We start from the raw sequence: 10,637 nt of genomic DNA, 5'->3' as shown, positions 1-10,637 counted from the left end.
CTCGTACAGTTGGGCAGGCTCCTCTCAACCAGGTCTCAGAGATGCTCAATTTTACAAGAATCATACCCTCAAACCGCCCAATCAGTCCCCCTTCTGAGGCAGGAGAATAGGGTCTGGAGTCAGGGAACTTAAGGCCATTTCACGCTGAATTCCTAGAACTAAATCAAAAGGAAAACCTCAACTTTCCACATCTAAGCAACAGAAGAATCAGCAGCTAGTCCCTTTGCAAACCACCGCCACCTGCCATTTTCTGTATGGCAGATGGAAAATTGAAAGTATCTCTGATTGGTTGCTTTCCACAACCAATTAGATGCTTGCATGGGGTGTAACCTTTGTAACTTCACTTCAGCCTCTGATTGGTTGCTTTCCACAACCAATCAGACTGATTGTGTGCCATTGGTTTATTTACATAGGGTGTATACCAAGTAACCAATGGGAAACCTCTAGAACAGGTATTTAAACCCGAGAAAATTCTGTAAAGAGACTCTTGAGGCCCTATACCCAGGCCACTCCCACCTTGGGGCGTCTACTTTCGCTTTCAATAAATCGCTGCTTTTGTTGCTTCATTCTTTCCTTGCTTTGTGTATTTTGTTCAATTCTTTGTTCAAAACACCAAGAACCTGGACACTCTGCACTGGTAACACTTCTAGTGAAGCTCAAAGTTGAGAGGCCCCAGGGCCTCTGAAGGGATGAGAAATCTTTAGAACTTTAGTCCCTAGACCCCAAGTGGGATTTAAATCAACACTGTGTTTGTATATGCTGAGAGATGGCCACTTTTGGTGGCCTACTCACATTTGCACCCCTTCCTCTTTCACTACACAAACCCTTATGTTGTTCCCTTATCAATGTGCCAAGGGAAATCATCATATTTGGTAGAAACCAATAATGTTCCTCCTCTTTTTCTTTCCCTGTGATTGGTGCAGGTTTGGTCACGTGACCCAGCTCTGACCAATGACACACAAGGATAAGTGCCCTGGGGACTTCTGGGAAAGATGGGCATGGCTGAAGTGGGGGTGGCATCATGGAGAAAGTCCTTGTCCTTACCACCTTCAGCCTTGTCACACTTCTAGATCTGTAGATGTGAAGAAGGACAAGGCTGATGCCCAGAGGCTGACAGAGCAGGATCTCTAGGCTGAGGGAAGCCAGGGGGATGGGGATTCTACGCTCAGATCAGAAGAGATCAGAAGAGTGAGAGCTGTGTGAATACCGCATCCTGGAGGCTGCCCGATCCCCGCCAGACTGGCCTTGACCCTCCAGGCAGAAGGTTGGAAACTGCTTCTTTGGGGATTCTGACTGGCCCAAGATGAAATCCCTAAAAATATTGACATTAAAGGCTCTTCCAGAAAAGTCTCAGCCAGATCCCCTCCCGTGAAGCTCACACCATGCGCTCAGAGTAGGGTGATCGACTCAGCCTGGCTTGCCTGGGACTTTTTTGGTTTTAGTGCTGAAACTCGCATGTTCCGGGACACCCCTCAGTGTTGGTCACCCTGACTCAAAGCTTCCTTTCAGCTTCTAAGTCCCTCATCCTTAATCATGAGCACAACCAGGGTTACCACAAACCTGAGAAAAGCCTTTGATATCTGGAAGGGGTAAGACTAAAAGGAATCCACAGAAAAAGGAATTTCGAGACAGGAGATTATACAGAGAGAAGAAAACTTAATGAAACTATCACTATCCTTGTAGAGGTAAGAGAAGATCTTGCCCCAGTAAAATAGAAACAGGATGTTAAGACAGAGAACTGATTCTTCTTTCTTTCACTCATTTGGTTATTGACTGAGTCATTCATTCAATAACCAAATATTTCTGACAGCTACTTATTATAAGAACGTCAAGAATATTAATATGAATGTCAGAAATCCTGTTCTGTTCCGGCACCCAGAGCAGGGAGAATGAGCTGAAGTTGCATTTTGCTCTTGTTTAAGAAAGGGGTGAAGTGCTGGGTGTTTCAGCAGATTCTGTGATATAAATGCATTTATTATTATTAATTCAAATGTTGATTTAATTTTAAAAATGTATGGATTATACCTAGGAATGCATTGATATATGCTTCCAAGTAACAATCCAATTTTATATAGTATTTCCTTTTTGTTAGGTAAGAAACTTAATTAATGTCTAATTCTGCACCTTTTGTTCCTACCATTATTAGCAGATATTTTTTCATTTTTATTTTTTCATTAATGTATAATTTTCATACAATAAAATTCACCTTTTAAGAAGTGTACATGTCTGTGAGGTTTGACAAATGAATACAGTTGTATAACCACCACCATAAGCAGGATACAGAACAGTTCCATCACTCCCGAAGATTGCTGGGGCCCCTTTGTAGTCAACCCCTACCCCCATCCCTGGCCCTTGGCAACCACCTGTCTGTTTTCAATCCCTGTAGTTTTGCCTTTTCCAGATGTATTTATTTTAAAATGTTTAATTTAAAAAACTAAAAATTTCAGACAAGTCTAGAGAATGAAACAATTCATACCCCACATATCCACAATCCCAATTAAACATAGGTTAACATTTTGCCATTTTCCTTCAGATGTACTTCTTTTGTTTGGTTAAAAAATAAAACATTGTAAACTCAATTGTAGACCTCCCTGCATCCCATTTACTTCCTCCCTTTTATCCAAGTTTCACCCCCCCCCCTTTTTTTTTTTTTTTTGAGACGGAGTCTCGCTCTGTCACCCAGGCTGGAGTGCAGTGGCCAGATCTCAGCTCACTGCAAGCTCCGCCTCCCGGGTTCACGCCATTCTCCTGCCTCAGCCTCCCGAGTAGCTGGGACTACAGGCGCCGCCACCTCGCCCGGCTAGTTTTTTGTAGTTTTAGTAGAGACGGGGTTTCACTGTGTTAGCCAGGATGGTCTCGATCTCCTGACCTCGTGATCCGCCCCTCTCGGCCTCCCAAAGTGCTGGGATTACAGGGTTGAGCCACCGCGCCCGGCCTCACCCTTTTTTTTAAAACCAATATTCAGGTGTCTATAAATGGTATACTCTTTGTTTTTAAGCTTTATATAATTGGGTCCATACTGTACTATCCTTTACAATATGATTTTCCCATTACACATATAGTCCATTAATTTTTAATGCTAATGATACCCTATCGTGTGCACGTGTATCTTAAATGTTTATCCAGTTCCCCAACTGGTAGATACTTGGTTTGTTTCATTTTTCACTATTGCAAACATTATTGTAAACACCCTTTGATGGTGTTTCCTTGTGGAGATGTGTTAGTTTTTTAGGGTGTTTGTTGGGGAGAGTAATGGCAGAGTCAATCTTACCTGATAATGCTAGACAGTTTTCTAAAGTGATGTTTACCAATCTGTGCCTCTACTAGGGGTGTATGGGAGTAGATACTATCACTTCAGTGCCCGCTCCCCAATACTTGGTACTATCAACTTATTCATTTACTGCCTCTGACGAGTGTAAGGTAGGATGTGATCATTTCAGTTTGCATTTCCTGTCTATTCATAGGGTTGACCAGTTTCCAAGTGTATTGTCCACTCAGAGTTTCCTCTTCACAGACTGCCTACCATATCCTTTGCTCATTTTCTTATTGGATGTTTTCTTTTGTTATTGATTCTGAGACATCCCTATTGATATGGTTTGGCTGTGTCCCCACCCAAATCTCTTCTTGAATTGTAGTTCATGGGAAAGACCTAGTGGGAGGTAATTTAATCATGGGGCAGTTACCTTCATGCTATTCTCATGATAGTGAGTGAGATCTCACGATATCTGATGGTTTTATAAGGGACTTTCCCCTTTTGTTGCTTGGCACTTCTCCTTCCTGCCATGATATGAAGAAAGACGTGTTTGCTTCCCCTTCTGCCATGATTGTAAGTTTCCCAAGGTCCTCCCAGCCATGTGGAACTGTGAGTCAATTAAACCTCTTTTCTTTTCTTTCTTTTTTTTTTTTTTTTTTGAGACGGAGTCTCNTCATTTCAGTTTGCATTTCCTGTCTATTCATAGGGTTGACCAGTTTCCAAGTGTATTGTCCACTCAGAGTTTCCTCTTCACAGACTGCCTACCATATCCTTTGCTCATTTTCTTATTGGATGTTTTTCTTTTTGTTATTGATTCTGAGACATCCCTATTGATATGGTTTGGCTGTGTCCCCACCCAAATCTCTTCTTGAATTGTAGTTCATGGGAAAGACCTAGTGGGAGGTAATTTAATCATGGGGGCAGTTACCTTCATGCTATTCTCATGATAGTGAGTGAGATCTCACGATATCTGATGGTTTTATAAGGGACTTTCCCCTTTTGTTGCTTGGCACTTCTCCTTCCTGCCATGATATGAAGAAAGACGTGTTTGCTTCCCCTTCTGCCATGATTGTAAGTTTCCCAAGGTCCTCCCAGCCATGTGGAACTGTGAGTCAATTAAACCTCTTTTCTTTTCTTTCTTTTTTTTTTTTTTTTTTGAGACGGAGTCTCGCTCTGTCGCCCAGGCTGGAGTGCAGTGGCGCAATCTCGGCTCACTGCAACCTCCGCCTCCCAGGTTCACGCCATTCTCCTGCCTCAGCCTCCTGAGTAGCTGGGACTACAGGCGCCCACCACCGTGCCTGGCTAATTTTTTTGTATTTTAGTAGAGACGGGGTTTCACCGTGTTAGCCAGGATGGTCTCGATCTCCTGACCTTGTGATCCGCCCGCCTCAGCCTCCCAAAGTGCTGGGATTACAGGCGTGAGCCACTGCGCCCGGCCAATTAAACCTCTTTTCTTTATAAATTACTCAGTCTTGGGCAGTCCTTTATAGCAGTGTGAGAAGGAACTAATACAATTGTGTATTCTGAACATTAACCTTTCATCGATTATTTGTATTGTAAATATTTTCTCCTCTGTGGCAACTTCATATATGATGTTTTTCATATGAAAGTTTTACAGTTTAATGTAGGCAAAATTATCAAGCCTTTCTTTTGATTTTGTCCTTTTTTGGGTCTTGTCCATGAAATCCATAGAAATATTCTTTTATATTTTTTCTGTTGGGGAAAAAGGCTCCAGTGAAAATTCCTGATGTCGTGCTGTGGTCCTTTGAGTTCTCTGTTAAGTGAATTTGTAAGGTTAAAGCAGTTCTCAATGTGGAGATGGGAGAAGGGGAGGCTTTTTTCCCTCCTTAGGGGAGAATTGGCAATGTCCAAGGGACATGTTTTATTGTTCTTTAGTGGGTAAACACCATAGGCCATGGAGACTACTAAACATCCTACAGTGCACAGGGTAGTGTACCCCCCCACTCCTTGCAAAGAAATATCCAATAAAAAATGTCAATAGTGCCCAGGTTGAGAAACCCTGGGTTAGAGAATGATGGTGATGATTGGATCGCTGAGTCCACACCAGCCAGGAACACTCAGGTGTGAAGGGCTGTCAGCTCTTAGATAAGTGACACTGGGCCATCCTGTGTTAAACTCAGCAAACATACCCTGGCCAAGAGAGATGAGTCTATTGGAGGAAACTTGACTGAGTGTGCCAAACAGTCTAATATTTACTCTAATCACAATAGGAGGAGGAAGAAGTGCTGTCAGTGCTTTTTAATCAGACCTCATTTCCATGCTAATGACCCCTACCATGCATGATTTGTATTACGTGCTATTTCCAAGGGCACACACCATATTTTCTAGTCCCTAACAAATTATCAGCTAATTTCCGTGTTTATTAAACACTTCATGCCCTCTTTACTGATGTAGGGCAAAAGTGTGTTTCCGTTTCCTCCTTTGTAAAAAGATAAAACGTGGCCAGATTAGAGCCTGCTGGTCTGTACAGGCTGGTGGCAACAGAATCACCTGAAGATCTTTTTAAAAATCTAAGTTTCCAGGATCTACTCCTGGAGATTTCCAGATTGGAGTGGGGCTTAGGAATCCGTACTCATTTTTTCAAGACTTCCAAAAGGATTCCAATGAGCCACAGGACTCAATGAGTGACAGGATTTGTTCTACATCACAGTCTCAATTGATGACATTCACATGCAAATAGCAACTTCTCCAAGACATGTAGAGTCTTTGGCCCAAAGTCAGCTTTCTTATGCCCAAAGGGCTTCCCTAATAGCCCCCCTTTGGGAGCCATAGTCATTCTTTCAAGCAGCCAGGTACCCTTTGGCCAAAGATGTCTTCCATTATGGGTTCATCCAGGAGCTTGGGGCACTTGCTCTCTGACAGCAACCTCCATTCATTAAATGGACTCAGGCCAGTACCAGCACTCACTCATTCCTTTGTATGTTCAAGAAATACTTATTTGTTCCTGCTGTGAGCCAGTTATTGAGCTAAGCAGTAGGAATCCAGTGTAGAGAAACACAGGTGCAATTTCTGCTCCCTTTGACCTTATAGTGTGTGCCCTGTGTGAGGGTCATGACAATCACACCAAAAATACCTAATTTCAACTGAGGTGAGAACTATGAAAGCCTGACTCTAACTAGGAGGCCTAGTGGAATTTCTGAGAAGTTAGCCCTAAATTGAGTGTTGTTAAACAGTAATACCTAGTATTTATTGAGGGCTCATTGTATGCCAGGTACCATCCTAAGCACTTTACAGAAACCAAGGCATTTAATCCTAATAGAGCACTCACATAAGCACTATTATCATCCTTATCTACACATGGAGAAACTGAGGCACAGAGGTATGTCATTGGTGCAAGGCCACATAGCCAGGTGGGCGCACCAGGATATAAATCCAAGCAGTTGGAAGGCTCTGGAGCCCATATGCTAAGCCACCATGTCCTGATGGGTTAGCCAGGCAGGGGGGTTTATGAGCAATTCTTTCCAGAAGTTTGACTGTGAAAAGCAGGAGAGAGATCGCTGGAAGCTGGAGTGTGATGTGGGCTTGGAAGATGGGAAAGACTTAGGGCATTTGCACTGCTTGAGGATTCTGTGAGGTATTTTGTGTTTCCTCAATGCTTGAAGGAAGATGAGGACTAAGGAAACCTAAGAGAGGGCCTTACAACCAGACCTGGGGGACCCAGGGCTCCTCCAAATGTGCTGCTTTCTCCCCATTGTCACACAGTCTCCCTGTATCTCCCCAGGAGGCCCCCTTGTTCCCTCTGGTTATGCAAACGTTCAGGATGTTCATGGAGCTGGACCAGAGACAATAGAGGACACTTACAGAGACTGGCACTCTGTGGTTTTCAGATCCACACTGGGAATGGGGTGGACTTGTGAACAGTGAGCTGGTGATGTCTTCCTCTGGTATCAGATGAGGCTCACAGCCTCATAAAAGCTTCTGAGACGTGTAGAGACCCCTTCTTGGGAAATGTCTTGTTTTACAGAGAATGAACCTGAGACCAATGGGCTTCGTGAATCAGCAAATCTGGTCTTATTGGACACAACAAATCAGTATCCAGAACCCAACAGAACCCAAGTCCCATGAGAGATTTTCTTTAACTCTAAACAAATCCCCTACTACAGTCTCTGGGCTAGAAGGGCAGTCATTCTCCTTAATATCCTTTTATAAGACTCCTGCAAGAAACAGGGGAAGTCTGTTAAGGTTTTAGATACCCTACACTTCAGTGCTTACTAGACTGGGAGTTTGGAGAAACACTATCTAGCTGTTAATTATATTTTAGCAGTTCAAACTACCGTGCTCCATTGTGGTCTGACATATAGACATTTTGTTGGTGAAGCTAAGCAGGCCCAGCTGCAGAAATTGGACTTTTCAGTTGCTACTTGGGATGAATAAAGTAAGCAGGTTGTGATGACTATGATGATGAGGATAAAGGGGTTGAGAGGGTGCAGGCTTAGGTGAACATCAGCAGGACTCTGCTGAGGGGAAGTGGCATGGTGGGAAGAGAGGGGCCAGGGCAGATGGGAAAGCCATTGTTTGTGTTTGCCTGAAAGGCTGCAGAGAACCACAGGACAGGCTGAGACTGGAGGAAACAGGAGGATGTTTTCTCCACGCTGGAAATGGATCTGCTGTGGGGAGCTTCTCTGGCCCCAGATTGTGCCTTCCCAGCGGGCAGTCTGGGGGTTATGTCCCTTTTAGGAGTCTTCAATCTCAACCCCTCCTCAGTGAGGCGTGGACTGATAAACCCATGATTTTCAGCTTTCTGTTCTCCAGCTGTCAGCCTTCTTCATCATGATGACTTCTGGCAGGGCGAAGAAGGAAGACCCACCCTACTCCGTTCTTGGAAGGGAAGATTTCTTACATGAACGCCAAGGCTACACTGAACTGGCCTATGGTTCTTCTGTAGAGTTTTATGAGGTTTAAGGCTTCATCTTGCAGGTATGGGGTTTACGGCCACTAAAAAGAGATGGTTCCTGGGGCCAGACACTAGGGAAGAGGAAGTCCGTGGCCTAGGAAACTGAACTAAGAGGGCAGGCTGTGGGTAGTTGAGAGAGACAGAGAGAGAATAAAAAAGAGAACTACTTTCTTTTGTTCAAGATTAGATTGTTACAAAAATTAGTGAAGACAAGGATTACTTGGGGATTTTGATAAAAATCCATTTTCTGATTCCTACATACTAACAAACATAAGTAAGCGATTTTGATGCCTACACTTCAAGAAACACTGATATTGACATTACAGGCCTGGATGTCCCAAAATATGCTCCTGGAGGTAGAGGATATGAAAGCAGTACTATCGTGTGGGGCAGAATGTAGAGAAGGGAGCTGCTGAGGTCAGATACTTCCATGGGCGGTGCCTGCTCCAGGGCAAAAAAAAGCAGCAAAAGTTGCTGCCTGCCTTGCTTCTGTCTCTTTATCCAGCCACCCTGTGCCTGCTCAGTGGGATTATCAGCAAGGTGGCGTGCTGGCTGCATGGGGAGAGGCTGGCTCACAGCCAAAGAATCACGCTCACCCTGCTCACCTGAGTAGTAAAAGCCTTACGTGTAGAGCTCTTCCATGACAGTAACGAGGGACACAATGATTGCCACACTTGGTGCTTATTCTGAGAAGGCCTTCCATACAACTTTCCCCAGGCCTTGTCAAGAATTCCTCCAGTCTCACTTCTTCCAAGCTGTTAGTCATCTAGCTAAATGGTTAGCTGCTGCCTGGGAATTAGGGAAGATCTATATATCTGGCCATCTCTTATTCCAGGAATTCAAAGTTCTACCCATTACAAGGATTTCTCTGTCCCGCCAGAGCTACCCCTGAATGGGGCCATAATATTGTATCAACTTTCAGATGATTGTGTGGCACCTTCTGAAAACCAGGCTCAATGTTTTCTTAGTCAACTGATCCCAGGAAACCAGCCATGAGGTCATGGCAGATGGCATTGTAGCAGGAGGAGGTGGTACACTGAGATTGTACAGCCTCCACTCCAGTGATGTACGGGCACTTTCAGGACCTGTCCCCATATTCCATAACCACTTATGATGGAGACCTCTGCAGGCATCCAAACTTATGACTCACTGGATTAGATAACAATTCTTTATGGACAGCTTAAGTCACATGACCACTACTTTCCCATGGCCAGGTATTCTGTTTTTACAAGGGCCCAACGGAAAGTTAGAAACTTTTTTTTTTAAGATGGAGTCTCTCTGTTGCCCAGGCTGGAGTGCAGTGACACGATCTCAGCTCACTGCAACCTCTGCCTTCTGGGTTCAAGCAATTCTGCCTGCCTCAGCCTCCCGAGTAGCTGGGATTATAGGCACCCACAACCATGCCCAGCTGGTTTTTTTTTTTTTTTTTTTTTTTTGTATTTCTAGTAGAGACGGGGTTTCACCATGTTGGCCAGGCTGGTCTTGAACTCCTGACCTCAGGTGATCCCCCACCTCAGCCTCCCAAAGTGCTGGGATTACAGGCATGAGCCACTGCACCTGGTTGCAAGTTAGAAACTTTTACATAGAAGAATATTAATAGCCAAAGAGGGCTTGGCTTTGATCCGTGACCCCAGAGACCTTTAAGAGTTGTCATAGGTTTCATAGAACTACTTGAGGTGCCACAGATACTTGGAGTACTTACTATTTATAGGGGCCAGATGGCAAAGCTAGACCAGCGGGAGAGTCTTCTCTTGCCCGTCACTTCCAGGAACAATTCTCAAAGCCACATCTCAGTACCATGAGAGCTACTTCCCAGGAAGCCACGTGTCACTTGGAAAGTCATTGCCGCAGCTGCTAAAGCAGAGCCATGCTTCCTCCTCCATGTTTTGGAAACTAGTATAATCAGGAAGCTACCATGACCAGGAAGCCCATATAATCAGACACTGCCATGACCAGGAAGCAGCCACAGAAAAACCAGACATGTCCAAGATGTTTTCCAGCAGAAGAAGCAGAGGTTTTGTGTGTATCTCACTTCTACCTTCCAAATCCCATGTGAATGCCTGCTTGGCAGAATCTAAATCTCAGTCACTGCCTGTGTTAGTTTGCTGTGACTGTCATGTTAAAATATCACCAACAGAGTGGCTTAAACAACAGGAATGTATTTTCTCACAGTTTTGGAGGCTGGAAGTCCAAGATCCTGGTGCTGGCAGGCTTGGTTTCTCCCGAGGCTTGTAGCCAGCCACCTTCCTGCTGTGTCCCCAAATAGCCTTCTCTCTGTGTGCTTGCTTCACTGGTGTCTCTTCCTCTTCTTACCAAGACATCAGTCCTATTGCATTAGGGACCCACCCTTATGGCCTCGTTTAATCTTAATTGCCTCTCTGAAGGCCCTATCTCTAAAAAAGGTCACATTGGGGGTTAGAGTTCCTCTTTCCCTCCCTCCCCCCCCCCCTCCCCCCCTCCCTTCCTTCC

At 44.5% G+C, this 10,637-nt stretch overlaps 1 long non-coding RNA gene across 2 annotated transcripts in view; it reads left to right on the top strand.

The window, feature by feature from the left end:
* Positions 1–999: 999 nt before the first annotated feature.
* The window catches only part of LOC108541048 (uncharacterized), a 12,815-nt gene continuing 3,177 nt past the window's right edge, over positions 1,000–10,637 (top strand). The window contains exons 1-2 of one of the 2 annotated variants that reach the window (XR_001888844.1): positions 1,000–1,685; positions 8,027–8,191. This is a non-coding gene — a long non-coding RNA (uncharacterized LOC108541048). Of the gene's footprint in view, positions 1,686–8,011; positions 8,192–10,637 lie in introns of both variants that reach the window. The other variant, XR_001888843.1, reaches the window with a different exon arrangement.

The sequence above is a fragment of the Rhinopithecus bieti genome, unplaced genomic scaffold, assembly GCF_001698545.2.
Source record: "Rhinopithecus bieti isolate Rb0 unplaced genomic scaffold, ASM169854v2 scaffold_17861, whole genome shotgun sequence".
Lineage (NCBI taxonomy): Eukaryota > Metazoa > Chordata > Mammalia > Primates > Cercopithecidae > Rhinopithecus > Rhinopithecus bieti.
The sequence above is the reverse complement of the archived record's forward strand: the minus strand, read 5'-3'. Positions and strand labels throughout refer to the sequence as shown.